The 8,991-nt window shown below is 42.9% G+C and overlaps 1 pseudogene; it reads right to left on the bottom strand.

The window, feature by feature from the left end:
* Nucleotides 1-279: 279 nt before the first annotated feature.
* LOC143104649 (UDP-glucuronosyltransferase 2A2 pseudogene) lies at nucleotides 280-7,607 on the bottom strand (annotated as a pseudogene).
* Between the last annotated feature and the right edge of the window lie 1,384 nt (nucleotides 7,608-8,991).

The following is an 8,991-nucleotide window of genomic DNA, read 5'->3' as shown; positions in this document are numbered from 1 at the left end:
CGCGGCGCAGCGTTCCAAACGTTGTGTAATCAAATACACCAGTATGGCGGTATATTAAAAATTTATATCATAACGAAAATACTGTACACAGTGAACCGGTATACCGCCCAGCACTAGTACTTCATGTCCGTATGTCAAATGTAGTGGAGTCAAATGTAGTGGAGTCAAAAGTACAGTATATGTCTTTCAAATGTGGTGGAGTAAAAGTCAGAAGTTTTCAAAAATACAGACACTCTAATAATATATTTAAGTATTCAGGTTGATTTATTTAGTCCCTGCTTTATCAAATAGATCCTTTTCAGTACATTTCTACTGTCACATGTGGAGCACACGGTATTCACTGTTACCAATTTTTGGAGATAAGTAAAGAAATTAACTGCATAATTGAGTTTGTGTAATGGTAATGATTTTAATGACCATTTTTTGTAATACCTGGCAATAATCTTACATTAACTTGCCATTTACAATTTACAGTAATTTTACATTTACAGTTACTCACAGTAATGTTGTGTTTCCCAAGTAGAAAATTATGAGGAAATGCAGAAATAATAAAAGCTAATACAAAGGTATTACGAAGGTGCTTGGAAAGATATCACCAAGGGCTCTGTAACTATATAATTGCCAAAATAAAAAGCGTTACTCACTTTTGACTTTCTTTCTGAATAAAAGTGAACAGCATTTTTTGATTGCCAGGAACATAATCAATAGTAAGAGCAGTAGAGCCATGAGCAGAGTCAGAATGACGTCTATAGAATGATACGCGATCCAGGACATCCTGAAGGACTGAGTGCGCAGGTGAGGGGCGCCTCCGTTCCTCATCACAAACTCGATCCAGAAAATGGCGCGGTCCAGAGGCTTCATGGGCTGGTCATGGTGGATCCTGGAGAGCCTCTGCATGTTCTTCCTGTAGGACGGCTCATAGAGCACTTCCTTTAGCGCCGCCACAAACACTGCTCTGTCCAGAGTGGCAATATCCACTACCTTAGCAGTTCCTTTTGCCACCATTCTGGACAGATTATCTGACTGATCAAAAACTAGGGGCAGGCCAAGTATCGGGACACCATGGTAGATTGCTTCTTGGACGCCATTGGTGCCCCCATGGGCTACAAACACTTTAGTCTTTGGGTGTCCCAGCAGGTCATTTTGGGGCAGCCAGTCCACTAGTAAGGTGTTGTTGCCAAGAGTCGAGGGCTTGACCCCTTTATATCTCCAGATGACCTTTTGGGGAAGCTGAGCAAAAGCTGCCGCAATCTCCTCCGCAGTATTACTGGGGAGCTCAGCTAAAAGAGTACCCAGGGTCATAATAATGACCCCATGCTCCCCAGAGCTATTGACAAACTTTTCCAGGTCTTCAGGAAGTGGTCTAGCAGGCTTGCATTGGAACCCGCCCATGTAGACCACATTGGGCATGGTTGGGCGTGGGAACTCAAAGGTAAAGTCATTCCTCATGAGCCAGATATCAGCATCCTGGAACAAGGAGAAGTAGTCAACGTCAGGGCCAAAGAACCGTTTGCAAAAAGCGTTGTTATGAGGAGCAACAATTTTTGCAATTCGATATAAATTAAAGGTGAATAACAACATGTTCTTAAGTCTCTGAGAGAAAGTCATCTTGTCTGTCAACTCAACTCCTGGCATAGGGACATACGAAAGAGGGGTGGGAGCGATGGCAAAGTGTCCCTCTCCATGGAGTGTCCACCTCACATTAAACACCAATGGAAGACCAAGACGTCGAGCCAAAAACACTCCACCTCCTATGACTGGGTCAGTCAGGACAACATCAAACTTGGAATCAGTGAGTGATTTCATGAGAGCCTCGTCTTGAAACATCATTGTCATCATATCACACATTTTCCGGTGCAGCTGTGAGAAGTTCTCATTTACTTCCAACTGAATCATAAAGCGAGTCCAGAAGAACTGTCCTTCTTTCCGTTTGTTTAGCACTCTCTTCACAAGGGAGCCAAAGGACTTCTCATCAAAGCCTCCAGAGGTGGGGATGGTGATGGCCTTGTAATGGGAAGACTCTTCTTTAATGTACCAGCTGTCTGAGGGTCGCACTACAGTAATGCTGTGGCCTCGGGAGTGCAGCTCCTCAATGATGACCCTCATGTTCACCCAGTGGCTGCCATCTACCGGGAACACCAGCACTTTACCTCCAGAGCTCATGGACAGAGTAACTGACAGCACCAAGACTGTCCAGGTGAAGTGATGCATCTTCACCAATCTGAAAGAAAAGAGGACAGACCAGTTACTGTGTGATATAGGCATGCTATGCTAACCATAAATCTGCACTGTCCAGGACAACCTAGACTTCGACCCTCACACAGAGAAATGTTATGGGTTACAGCTTTTTATTTAAACACGGCTAAACAGCAATGTTCTAAACAGTGTAGTGGAACAGCAGGGGGGCACAATCCTCATGGCTGACAGCGTAGCAGCAGCATCAGGCAACACTGTCCGTCTCCATCAGCGAACCTCATTCACTAACATCATGCATTGTCAAAGTGAATTGTGGGTCTGTTTTGTTGCTTGTGTAATGGAAATGTGTTGTGTCGAAATGGGGTACCTGTGCCTCTGAAGCAAACCATCCCATCTGTGCAAACCGGATGCAATGTTAGATAATTAATGAGGAGACGGGACTTCTACTTTAAAAGTTTGGTGAGATGGCCAGGTAAGCGGCAGGATTCCTCATTCGCTCCTTTTTGCTCTGTGCCCCTTTGGGTGGCAGCTATGCAAGTTGGACACACTCTTTTATCTCAGACCGAGAAAGATTGGCGTAGAAGAGAGATGCTGCATTTACTGTGGCAAGCTTGGTTACTTCCGAGTCTCCTGCCCAATACTCTTGGGAAAGACCAGTCCCGTCCAGAGGGAGGGCTGTGACGGAAGCCACCTTTTCTCCTGAACCATTTTTTGTGCTGGTGTCTACCTACCCATTAAAATCTCCTGGGCAGAACAAGTGTACTCTTGCCATGCCTTGGTAGATTCTGGTGCTGCTAGAAACTTTATAGATGCCAACCTTGCCAACACACTCAGAATTCCTCAAGTTTCTCTTGATGTCCCTCTCTCTGTCACTGTTTTAGATGGCCAACCTCTTGGTCCGGAGATGGTGGCATCTGTTACATTCCCTGTATGTGTTAAGATTGGGAATCACCAAGAAAAGATAGCTTTGCATTTAATAAGCTCCCCTGAGTTCCCGGTGGTCTTAGGTTTCCCTTGGTTAAGCTGCCACAATACTCATATAGACTGGATTCGAGGTGTTATCCTTGACTAGAGTCCTAAGTGTCACACTACATGCCTCTTTGCAAGTCCTTCCCTTCAGCCAGAGTCTGTAGATTGTCTGAGTTATCACATGTCCCCACTGAGTATCTGAACTTGAAGGAGGTGTTCAGCAACAAAAGGGTGTCTTCTCTTCCACCCCAGGCCCTATGAATGTACCATTGAACTCCTGCCTGGTACCACACCCCATGCGGCCGTATCTTCTCACTTTCATTACTTGAGCGCAAGGCAATGGATGCCTACATCAAGGATGCCCTGGCCTCTGGCTTTATTCGCGCCTCTACTTCCCCAGCAGGGGCAGGGTTCTTCTTTTTGAGTAAAAAGATGGTGATCTACGCCCATGTATCGACTACCGGGGTCTCAACAAGATCACCTTTCGTAATCGCTACCCTCTGCCCTTAATGTCTACTGGTTTTGATTTACTTCAGGGAGCCGCCAGATCTGGTCAAAACTGGATCTGCGCAATGCATGTCATCTTGTCAGAATCCACCAAGGTGACAAATGGAAAACTGCATTTAACACCCCATCTGGTTACTGTGAGTATCAAGTGATGCCCCTTGGACTGACCAATGCCCCTCCAGTCTACCAGGCCCTCATCAATGACATACGCAGAGACATGACTAATCATTTTGTGTTTGTGTACCATGCTGGATGATATTTTAATCTTCTCTAGGTCCCTACCATAACATACCTTTGGAGTTTTTGGCCTTCCCCAGGACTTTGTCTCAGACAATGTTCTCCTACTATGTGTGGCAAACCTTTTGTAAGCTGATTGGAGCCACAGGCAGCCTCTTGTCTGGGTACCATCCCCAGTCTAATGGCCAGGCTGAGCGGGTAGGTCAGCAGCTGGAGACTACTCTGAGAATTCTGGTTTCAAACAACACCACTTCCTGAAGCTCTCAACTGTTGTGGGCAGAATACGCCCATAAACCCTCTTGTCTTCAGGCACAAGGATGTCACCATTTCAAGCCTACTGTTATACTGGATATTATTGCCTTGCTGGATTTCGGCTTGTTTTGACATGGAATGTTTAAGGCATCCCTTTGGATTTTGCTACTGGATTTGTTTGCCCTTTTCCCCTTGATTTAAACTGTGTGCTCGGGACTCTGACTTTGTTCATTGACTTGTTGCAAATGTTTCATTCGATCTTCTGAGCTTTGGTCTGGGAATAAACCTGGAATACCTGGAATAAATTCAGCTGAACTCTACTCTGATTGCTCTGCATTTGAGTCTCATTTGCCACTCCAGCGGCCCGGGTTCAAGACCCGACCATGACATACCATAGTTTCTCAACTATATATATTGTAACGATTTGATAGCGACACACGCAGTTGTCCAATCAAAAGGTTTATTTACTGAGAACGAGAGCAGGGACACAGACACAGAACACAATACACACGGGGCAGGTCAAGCAGACACACACACTACACATACAGGGGAGGACGCAGCCCCCCACACAAAAAGGATCACACACGAGGGAGAACTAAAAGGGAAACATGTCACAATAAAGACGCTAACATTACACTCAAAACTAAGGAGAATAACGACGGTCGTCAGGGGGGGGAGGGCCTAAGAGAATTTTTTAAGCCTTAGGGGAAGGCCCAGGAGAAATTTTTTGGCCTGGGGGGAGGGCCGAGGAAAATAATTTTTTCCTGATCCATGATATTTTTTCCCCCTGATCAATGATCCGTTTTCGATCTTTTAAAAGGTTTGTAGGCCAAAACATGATTCACGTCTCTTTGACAGAGTGGGCGAGTCCAAAAAGTCGCAACCCTACCTGAATCTCCCACAACTCCCCTCGTAAGCTTGCAGGTCACCCGCGGTTGAGTCATAAACCAAATATTTGAATGATATTCGGGTCGTTTGCGGGTGGGTCAGTTAAAATTAATTAAATATATATTTTCTACAAATAGGCCTACTTAAAATATCACGAGAAGGCTAGCATCAATACAGTAAAGCATCAATACAGTAAGTCAACAGTAAAGAAGCTGAAGACGCGAGTTAAAATAATAAAGACACCCCTTCAGGAAAAGCGATATAGGCTATGGGAAATATTGGGAAAAGTTCTTAAAGAAGATGACAGTAGTACAAGTTATGGTGGGCAGCCTGCAGGAATAAATCTTATGACACAGACTACACAGCCATATCTACCGGTATGTATAGGTTCGCGCATGCATACAAGTTACCTTAGTTCGTTGTGTTTGTGACTTTAAACAGTGGATGTGCTTTAGTAAAGCGTTGTGCTTCATTCAGCATTTTAAACCAGTTCTTACGCTAACGTTTTGACCAGCAATATCTCTCTTGCCTACCTTGCCTCCCTATTTCTATTTTCGAAAGAAGTATGTCCATGGCCAAATCTTATCCTAGTGTTCTAATCCTTGGTGGTTGTGTGCGTGCTTGCGCTCTTATTCTCATTCTCTCTCCTGCGCAAACATTATGTCCTGCATGCCTGCGTGTAGTTCTACTGCATAAAGTTTCGCAAATAAATTAGTTTGTTTTACAGAAATGGACTACTGCATGCAGGCTATAACCAAAAGCACACATTCTGTAAATAAGCGGGTCGGATCGCGGGTTGGGTATAATTTTGTCCTAATTAATATTCGCGGCCCGAGTTGCGGTCGGGTTGATTAAAATATCGGGCGACCGCGGGCCGCTTGTGACCAAACCCGCGCAACACTGTTTTGTAGCCCGTGTTTGTGTATGTGTGCTTATGACATTTGCTGGCCGTTTTAACCTTGTAAACTTCATTTTTCGACCAGTTTTATTTGATTCACGTAGGGGGGAGGGCCAGGCAGAACATTTTTAACCCGATCGTCTGGCGACCGGCCCTCCCCCCCCCCCGCTAAATATCGTACAGTCCCTTAGCCTACTCAACTTAGCTAGTGAAAAGATGGTCTAATTACAGTCCAAAGTTACTTTAAGGCTTAAAATGCACATTTATAAGTACATATTCCATGAACACTAACCTTGGGTCTCTTCGGAGTGTGCTGAAACAATCAAATTAACATTCTGTGTTCTTTCATTTTACTATGTTCAGGTCTCTGTTTTAGCCTAATGTTAGTTCTGTTTACATTACAACCTCGCGGTTGGAACGGTTTCAAAGCGGTTTCAAAATAAAAGCCCCCTGAAAAAGAAAAGGAAAAGGCCAAAAAGAGTAAATAACATATAAGGAATGCATTAATAGTAATATTTTTAAAAATCGAAAATCGAATCGAATCGTGACTTTAAAATCGAAAATTACATCGAATCGAGGATTTGGAGAATCGTGACACCCCTATACAATATCTATGCATCCAAACACGGTGCCATTACAGACAGTTAGCCAGCCATTCTCTCTCTGCCAGTAATGTTTGTACCACTTTGAGCAGGGTAAATGCTTGAGTGTCCATTTAGTCAACACAGAGCTTTTAATAATTGTTTTGGGCATATGCAGCTCACTGGACTGCTGTACATGTCAAATAGTTGACTAAGGCAGAGGTGGAGAACACCAGTAATTCAGGTGCAGAACAGTTCTAGGGGAACAGCAGCACTGCAGGTGCAGAACAGTTCTAGGGGAACAGCAGCACTGCAGGTACAGAACAGTTCTAGGGGAACAGCAGTTTTCAGAACATACAATAAAAAATCGAATGATTTGATAAAAAATCTTACACCAAATAATTGTGTCAAACATATTTGTAGTCAGGGATTTGCCATCATATTTATTTATTTATTTTTATTGGACAGAGTGATGCATCTATGAGAAAACCAATGTAATGGAGGTAAGGGTAGATTAACACTTTTAAATTATATTACCCATAACAAGATAATCATTTTCTTAAAATAAAAACAAACATTTGTTTTGTGTTCACTGTTAAAGGCACTAATTTCTAACACATCTGAATTCCAAAACATCTGAGTTTACTCAAGTAGATCCTCTTAGAGGACTTCAGGTGCTGAAACATTCCTACGTGTGTGTAGATATCAAAATGGTATGTCAAAACTTAGTACACACACATACATTGCTATGTGTATATAAATACATCTTAGATATCACAAAGGTATGTAAAAAAACTAAACACACACACACACACTCACGTGTGTTACTATGTGTATGTAAATATATCTTAGATCTCATGCAGTCAAAACTGAGCACACACACACACACTATGTGTATGTAAATAGATCTCTCAATGGTGTGCCAAAAGTAAGCTTTGAAGACTGTGTGTGCATACTACAATGTGCATTTCAATGTGTAACACTCACCCAGCGCAGGTACGGTAAGGTTAGCTGGAGAAAATCCGGGCACTGTAGGGATTTAGCCAGAGGAGTGGGCAGGAGTTATTCAGGATAAACTACAGGAAAGTCTCTGGACTATCTTGGGACACAAAAAACTCCCCCTTTCCCAAGGTAATTCCTCCTTGGGGGAAATTGTGTAAGGGGAAGACTGCATGCTCCAACAAGCTAAACATTCTCAAGTGAGCATTGAGAATAGCCGGACGGCTGAAACGTCTGCTCTTGCTCTTAAAATTAAATGGAAAAACTCTTTTGGTAGACTTTAAGTCAATTATTTCAGTGTGCAAACTACTCCTCTCTCTCTCTTCAACTCTTAGTTTAAACGCACCTGGTTAAAACTCTAGATCATCTGAGCGCAACAATACTCCCCTGCATCCTGACTTCTTTTATTATAACAAACCTGTGTGACCTGTTGGTTAAAGTGGGTGGTCCCTTGGTCCCCTAAGTTCTTGGGGTTGCATAGTAGTGAACCCATTTCCCCACAATGCCACACTGAGAAGGAGTCAGCTTTATGTGAATAGAACCATGACAGCTGAATGCCTCTTGTTGTGTAAACCCAGCTGCTGGACTCTATGACATAACATTTTTGCAGCATAATCCACTGGAGTTGGTCAAAGGGGAGTTCATGGTCATTACACTAACTGTTATTAATGATCTAACCAACCTCTTTCATTAAGACTACTTGAAATACAGTTTAGATACTGTATATAGGGCAATTGCAATTGGAAGAGTTTGCTTCATATCTATTAGTGAAATCATTTTAAAAACATTTGGAGATATGTATTTTCCTTCACCGTTCTCCTTCTTACTCAGTAGCAACAGACATGTAATATAACATGTGTATTGTGTCTAGCAATGGTTAGATGCTGCGGTGCATGATATCCAGTTTTGATTTGAGTGGTGCAACCCAGGAGGCCTCAGTAGTTCACAAATCGACAGTTTAATCCATGTAATAATAAACATGGTTTTGGCCTAAACATAGTGAGTCAACTTTACCTTAAAAGCAGACAAAGCCTCGGACATCACAATAGCACATTTGCCACTGATAAGCTTGCTGTTACAGTAGCAATACAGTTGGCAGTATTGTGTTATGAAAGCTTTTCTTTCAGTGTTGCAAGATGGTCCTTTCGTGGCACTGGACACATACTGCCGGGGTGGCTAGTGGGACAGGTGGACACTGTTCAAATGCTGTTCAAATTCATTTGAAGATGAAAAACACACCTCACAGTGGCAAGTTGCCGCATGTTGCTGCTTAAATGATCATGAGTTTACAGTAAGTAATGTGATACCTGAAGGAAATCATCTTGTCTCAACAAAGAGAGAGAAAGGTTAATTTTCATGTCATATTTTATATAATCTTACAGTATAAATGTGTCATCTTAAGAGGCTAGCCATTACTCCAGCATAGAAAACACATCTTTAATATTTCCTTTTTATCACCTGTCA

This window comes from Alosa pseudoharengus, unplaced genomic scaffold (assembly GCF_046254945.1).
Source record: "Alosa pseudoharengus isolate Yale_2024_CS ecotype anadromous, Long Island Sound unplaced genomic scaffold, YU_APseudo_1.1 YU_APseudo_1.1_scf_10, whole genome shotgun sequence".
Lineage (NCBI taxonomy): Eukaryota > Metazoa > Chordata > Actinopteri > Clupeiformes > Clupeidae > Alosa > Alosa pseudoharengus.
Note: the sequence above shows the minus strand (reverse complement) of the source record. Positions and strands in the feature narration are given on the sequence as shown.